The sequence below is a fragment of the Canis lupus genome, chromosome 3 (genome assembly GCF_048164855.1).
Source record: "Canis lupus baileyi chromosome 3, mCanLup2.hap1, whole genome shotgun sequence".
In the NCBI taxonomy this organism is placed as follows: domain Eukaryota; kingdom Metazoa; phylum Chordata; class Mammalia; order Carnivora; family Canidae; genus Canis; species Canis lupus.
This window is the reverse complement of record NC_132840.1, coordinates 14,086,743-14,092,998: the sequence shown is the minus strand read 5'-3', so window position 1 is coordinate 14,092,998 and position 6,256 is coordinate 14,086,743. Positions and strand designations below refer to the sequence as shown.

At 33.4% G+C, this 6,256-nt stretch overlaps 1 long non-coding RNA gene across 1 annotated transcript; it reads left to right on the top strand.

Moving 5' to 3' along the window:
- Window positions 1-1,483: 1,483 nt before the first annotated feature.
- LOC140624494 (uncharacterized) lies at window positions 1,484-5,871 on the top strand. The gene is made up of 3 exons (XR_012023960.1): window positions 1,484-1,623; window positions 3,738-3,849; window positions 5,323-5,871. It is a non-coding gene; the product is annotated as an uncharacterized lncRNA (long non-coding RNA).
- The last annotated feature ends 385 nt before the right edge of the window (window positions 5,872-6,256 follow it).

Here is a 6,256-nt window from a genome sequence, read left to right as displayed (position 1 = left end):
CAGCGTAATTTAAAAATAACAGAAACCCCCCAAATGTCTATCTAAAAGTCTACATACCCTCTGAAACTGTAATCTTTGGTTAGATTTTAACTTGAAAAATATTTTGCCTCCTTCACTCTATTTCAGATTTCAAAATACTCATCCCCTCCATACTTCAGGCTAAGAGTAAAGACAATTCATTCTACATTTAAGGGGAAAAAAAACTTCTTATATCTTAGTTAAGGAAAATAAGTTTATGTTGCTTACAGTTACACACTATGGATTTATTTATTTGCCTTTCCTAGATGATGTCTTCAGCAAAGTATTAAATTTAAAGTATTTGATCTATATAATACTGCTAATTATACATAATCATTTTTAAAATGTGTAATCAACAGCAATAATCACTTTCATAGCTACCAACTTTGTATTTTCAAATTTATGGATGTAGATATTCCTGTATTATTACACAGACACATAAATGAATAAATAGCATTGCACTTTCTCATTGCCGGTAATCTACATTTGATAAACATTGTATTAATAAATTCCATTCCTTTTGTTAATCATACTGGCCAATTTTCATAACATGTTATAACTCATCGCCTGTACACCATTTGCCAGGATGATTGTCATTGCTTCTACAATCAGATATGTGCTTACTAAATGTGTGTGGGGATATTTCCTATCTCTTAGGCTAATCGTGCTTGATATATCTATGAAATGTAATTAAATTATAATATAATTATAAAGAAAAAGCAATGAAATATGAGACATAATACCTGCTTATTCTGAGCAGAGTAACTTGAATGCTTAGGAAAGACACAATAAAGGAACATATCACAAAAATGCTTTTGAATAGATAGGCAGGCCCAAACAAGTTTAGGAACATGAATTGAAAGATACAGCTCTTAAATGGCTACATGAGTCTCTTCAATGGAGAATAAAAATAACAATAATAATAATAATTTTAAAAGCCATCAGAGGACAGATGGGAGTTGTCTAATAGGAATAGAGTTTCAGATTTGCAAGATGAAAAATTCTGGAGATCTATTTCAAAACACATGAATATACTTAACACTACTGAACTATGCACTTTAAAAAAGTCAAAACTAGATACCACAGATAATAGAATCACAAACATATTTTTCTTAAGAACTACAATTAACTGAACACTGCTTTTAAAAAAAAAAAGAATTGGTTCCATATGAAAAGATTCAAAAATAATGTACATGCATGTGGTTTTTAGTGAACACAGCACTAGGTTAACATGCATGATTATTTTCATGATTTTCCTCTTTAACCCACATGATTGTGTCCAGTAAGTATGGTAAATATTACTGTACATAAGACACTGTGGCTATTAAATCTGAGAATCTTGTCTTTCTAAAATCTGGTGCTGGAGTTTTCAAATTGGAGTCCTGGAATACTAAGGTAGAGCTTCCAGAGCCTTCTTGGTGTAGACAGGGGTGGAGGAGGTTCTAGAACTTGGAGTGAGGGTAGAAATGCATTGAGGAGAGAGAAAAGCAGACAGAAGAGTCCAGGACTCCAAATCCAGGACTTCAATTCCTCCTCAACCCAAAAAGCTCAGATTCCATCTACTATATGCTGGGTTCCAGGAGAGAGTTCACTAGAAAATAAAAGGTCCTAGGAGTTTTAAAAGTTCTAGAGAAATGTGGTTTTAAATACTGTAAGACAGGGAAGGGTTCTGTGTGGTTATATGCCTGGAACTATGCTAGACCTCTTAAAAATGTAGATACTGTTTTGTTCACTCCCATAGCAAATTTAAGAGAAGTTATTACCATCTAATTTTACTGAAAGCTATGCCTCAAATGAATGAATTACTGCAGGCAAAATCACACTGCTTATAAGAAAAGTCAGGTATTTGATGAACAAGTCCATTTCCAGGCTGATTTACATGGTTTTATAACTGTAATACTCTTCTCTGTAATTTAATATATTTTACCAATTTTCTTTACTAATCAACTCTGATTTCTCACCATCAGTTCTGAGGAAGATCTCACTTATTTTTCAAATCCCTTTTGTTTTAACTTTATCTAGCAGGTCTCTCGTCTCATGGATGTCAAGAATATGTTTGTGTCACAAATCACACATGATTATGCTTTCTTGGAATACCTTATGTCATTAACTTTTTCTTTCTGAAAAGCTTCTAGTATTATGTCTGGAAGAGGTAGCAACCTAAATACAACTTTAAATAAATGTAAAACTATGAAAGCAATTCTCTGAGGCAGGTGACACAATATGCCAGCAAAAATATTTTAATGAACAGAGAAATTCAGAAAAGGAATCAGAGTGATGATACTCTCATTTGGATTTAGAACTAAGTTTCATTGCATTAAATTTTCAATTCTCAAACTGCTAGAGTAATAAAATTTAGCATAAGGGAAAACATCAAGTAATTTGGGTTCTAGGATCTTGACACTCCCATGAACAGTACAAACCAGGAAGGGCTTGGTCCATGTCTGGTCCTGCACATTCCATTGCAGATGGGTCAGCTCTACTTCTGAAATAAATCATCCTGAATGAACAAGCCCACAGCAAACCCATGAAAAATCACCTAAATTTCTAGCTAGGAAATCAATGATTTTAACTAAAAGAAGACTGGATATTCATTTCACTTAGATAAATTTACATAAAAGCACAAAAAGACTCCTTTACAATTTACCTATTTTCTGAGTAAGGAAGTTGATTATTGTCCTTTGCATAGAGAGGAAAGGTCACTTTAAAAAGAACATTGCTGAAGTCCCTGATACAAGTTCCCATGATATTTAGCTTGTTGATTTCCTTCAGGTTTCATAGCCATGCATGCACTTTTGTCATACAAATTCTTATAAAAATTATCCTTTGAAAAGAAATTATTCAGAGACATAAACCTTAGAATTTGGCAAGCTTATGGTTTTTGTTTCTCTTGGACAAATTGTAGAATCACAGTTCTGCTTTAGCATATCTCTACATTTCTATTATCTGATAACTCAACTCTTGGGGGAAAAATTTAAGTAGCAGAAATATAAAGGACACAATGCAACAAAAAAAAAATAGTCCCACAAATCTCATATTTTTCTATACTGCTGTGCAATCAAGGACAGGTTTTCTCTTCTAATACTTGTTGGATAGCGATACAGATACATGATCTTCACATTAGGACAATTAGACAAAAGGAAGGGCAAAGGGCAATTTCAAATCAATTTTATATTAAAGCAAAGAATTTTGAAAGTACTGCTTTCCCTTGCAATCTCATATAGGCACCAACAAAAGCACCATTTGTGGTAGTTGGGGGGGGGGGTGTTTTAACAAAAGAAAATAGCTTTTTCAAAGGCTGTTTATTGCTTTAAATGTTTAAAAGCTTTTTAAAAAGCAACTTTTTTCTTCTCCTTAGGCATCAACAGGGGATAATTGCCTTTCCATGCTTTTAAATAATCCTGTTTAAGACAGAGTAGCATAGGAGCCTGTGCTTGGAAAACTTTTTACTTAACTGGATTGTGTGGGTGTGGATCTGGGGTCAACAACAGAACCTCTACAAATAACGACACTTCGAATTTTCTCTTAGGATGATTTATTTTATTTTTTAAATTGCCATACGGTAAAATTGACTTTTTTAGATGTACACATTATGAATTTTAACATTTGTATAGATTCATGTAAGTACTCTCACAATCCAGATACAGAACAATTCTATCACCGCAGAAAAACTCCCTGAGCTAGCCCTTTGTAATCATACCTTTCTCTTTCCCCTTAAGCCTTGAAAACTAGGATTCATTCATTACCATACTTCACCTTTTGGAGAATGTCATATAGTGTACAATGTGTTTTGTCTGTGATGAGGAAGATGACCAACTGGAGAGCTGAAGGGTAAGTTAGGCTTTCTGCACAGAAGATGAGCTGAGGCAGTGAAATCAGCTGTGAAATACAAAACTCTTGAGCCATCTGTGGCAGCTGTTCATACAATGTGCTTTCACGTCTCTAAGCAAGTGGTCTGCACCTCCCAGAAGGATATATTGGGACCTAGTCAAATCAGAAGGGTGAAGTGTTTCTAGAGAGGATACTATAGATTTTTCAACGGCTGTGAGTTATAACATCAGGATTAAAAAGGCCATCCCAGGGACCCCTGAGTGGCTCAGTGGTTGAGCGTCTGCCTTCGGCTCAGGCATGATCCTGGAGTTCTGGGATCAAATCCCACATCGGGCTCCCTGCCTGGAGCCTGCTTCTCCTTCTGCCTGTGTCTCTGCCTCTCTCTTTCTGTGTCTCTCATGGATAAATAAATAAATAAAATAAAATAAAATAAAATAAAATAAAATAAAATAAAATAAAATAATTAATTAATTAAAATAAAAGGACCATCCCACTTTCTTCTGAGTTAACTATTGCATTAATAAGTAGGATAAATTCTTAGGCATTTTTGTCACCCCAAAATGAACTGAGCAATGTATCATGATGCCACCTGGATATAAAAGAAGAAAATGAAGCAGCCTCATCTTAAAGCAAATCTAAATTTTTATCTTATTTAAATATAATTGGCCCTATGGTTTATCAATTTTAAACTTCACTTTGAGAAATTTTAGGAAATGAAATAAACCTAAATTTGCAAAATATAGTCAACTATTTTTAACAAAATGAGAGATCTGTTTGGAATAGTTGAATAGTATTCTCCGACTTGAAAGTGAAAACGTTTTGTTCTGAGACAGGTTTCCCCCCCAAAATTTTAATAGTGTAATGATTCTAACTAGATTGTATGAATTTTATCATTGTAAAATGTTATATGTTCCTTGTTTTAGATTGTGCTAGGGTGAGCAGATGTTCAACAATTTGAAGTCTGTTTAGAATCTTCCTACCTGCTGGGTTTAATTTCAGAAGCAAGAAACATTCTTGAAGATAGACAAAATGTTATTTGTTCTTTTATCCACGTACCACGTTGCACTAATTTTCATCATTTCTAGCTCTGTTTATGGCAGGTCATTTCCGGTATACATAAAATTTAATTGTAATCCTTAGAAGGAATTTTGTTCCTGTGTCTGGTAAATAAAACATGATAAAATCATTTGAGATACAGAGAGTAGATACAACTGCCTGGTTTTGAGTTGAAAATGAAAACTCATATATTTCCTACTGTATTAAATAAATGCAAAGACAGACCTTAGAAAAAGTATTTATTCACCTTATATACAGCTTAATTAAATATCAGACATAATTTTATATTAATCTCATATATAGTTAGCTATCAGCATATTTTAATTTTCTGTGCTTGTAGTTTTGAAATAATATTTATGTACACATTCGTGTTTACAATGACTAATACTGGTTTCCTTCTTATTCTGTTACCTTCAGTGTCTGCATTACTGAACTGGTGGAGCTCTCTACTACTCTCTTGATTAAAGTGATGAGAGCAAACCTCCTGTTTTATTCTCTTCCCAGAATGACATCATTAGATCACTATATGTGTTAACATATTAAGGAAGTTCCCTTCCATTTATAGTATGTTAAATGTTCTAAACACAATGAGTATGAAATTATCAAGTGACTGTTATTAATCTATTAAGGTGGGAATCTGACATTTATTCTTACTTATTCTGTTAATATTTGAACTGTACTTATGAATATAAGAATATCAAATCAACCTCACATTCGTGGAATAAACCTCACTTGTTCATGATACACTGTGGTATTTACGAACACTGGACTTTATATATCAATAATTTATTTAGAATTTTATATTCACCTTCATGTAATATAGTATCTAAATTTTTCCTTCCTTATACTATTCTTGTCAAATTTTGGCATCAAGGATATACTATACCCATAAAGTGATTTGAGAAACATTTCCTCCTTTTCTCTGTAATGGAATAATTGGCGTAGAAATTGGAGTATTTCTTTATTGAATGTTCTTCAGAAACTCACTAATAAATTATGTAGGACTAAAGACTTTTCATCAAAGATTTCTTTGTAGGGTTTTAACATTCTTTTTTTTAAGAGAGAGAAAGCATGAGTGGGGGGCAGGGGCAGAAAGAGAGGAAAAGAATCTTAAGTCCCACACTCAGCAGGGAGCCTTACGTGGGAGGCTTATATCTCTCATGACCCTGAGATCATGACCTGAGCCAAAATCAAAAGCAGGATGTTTAACTGATGAAGCCATGAGCCATCCAAGAACCCTATGTTTTAGTGTCTTTAACCATTACTACACATTCATATTGCCTTTTTGTTCTGGTTTTCATTTTGTACATGGTATTTTTCTAGGAAATTTTCTAAAATTTCATATCGCTTG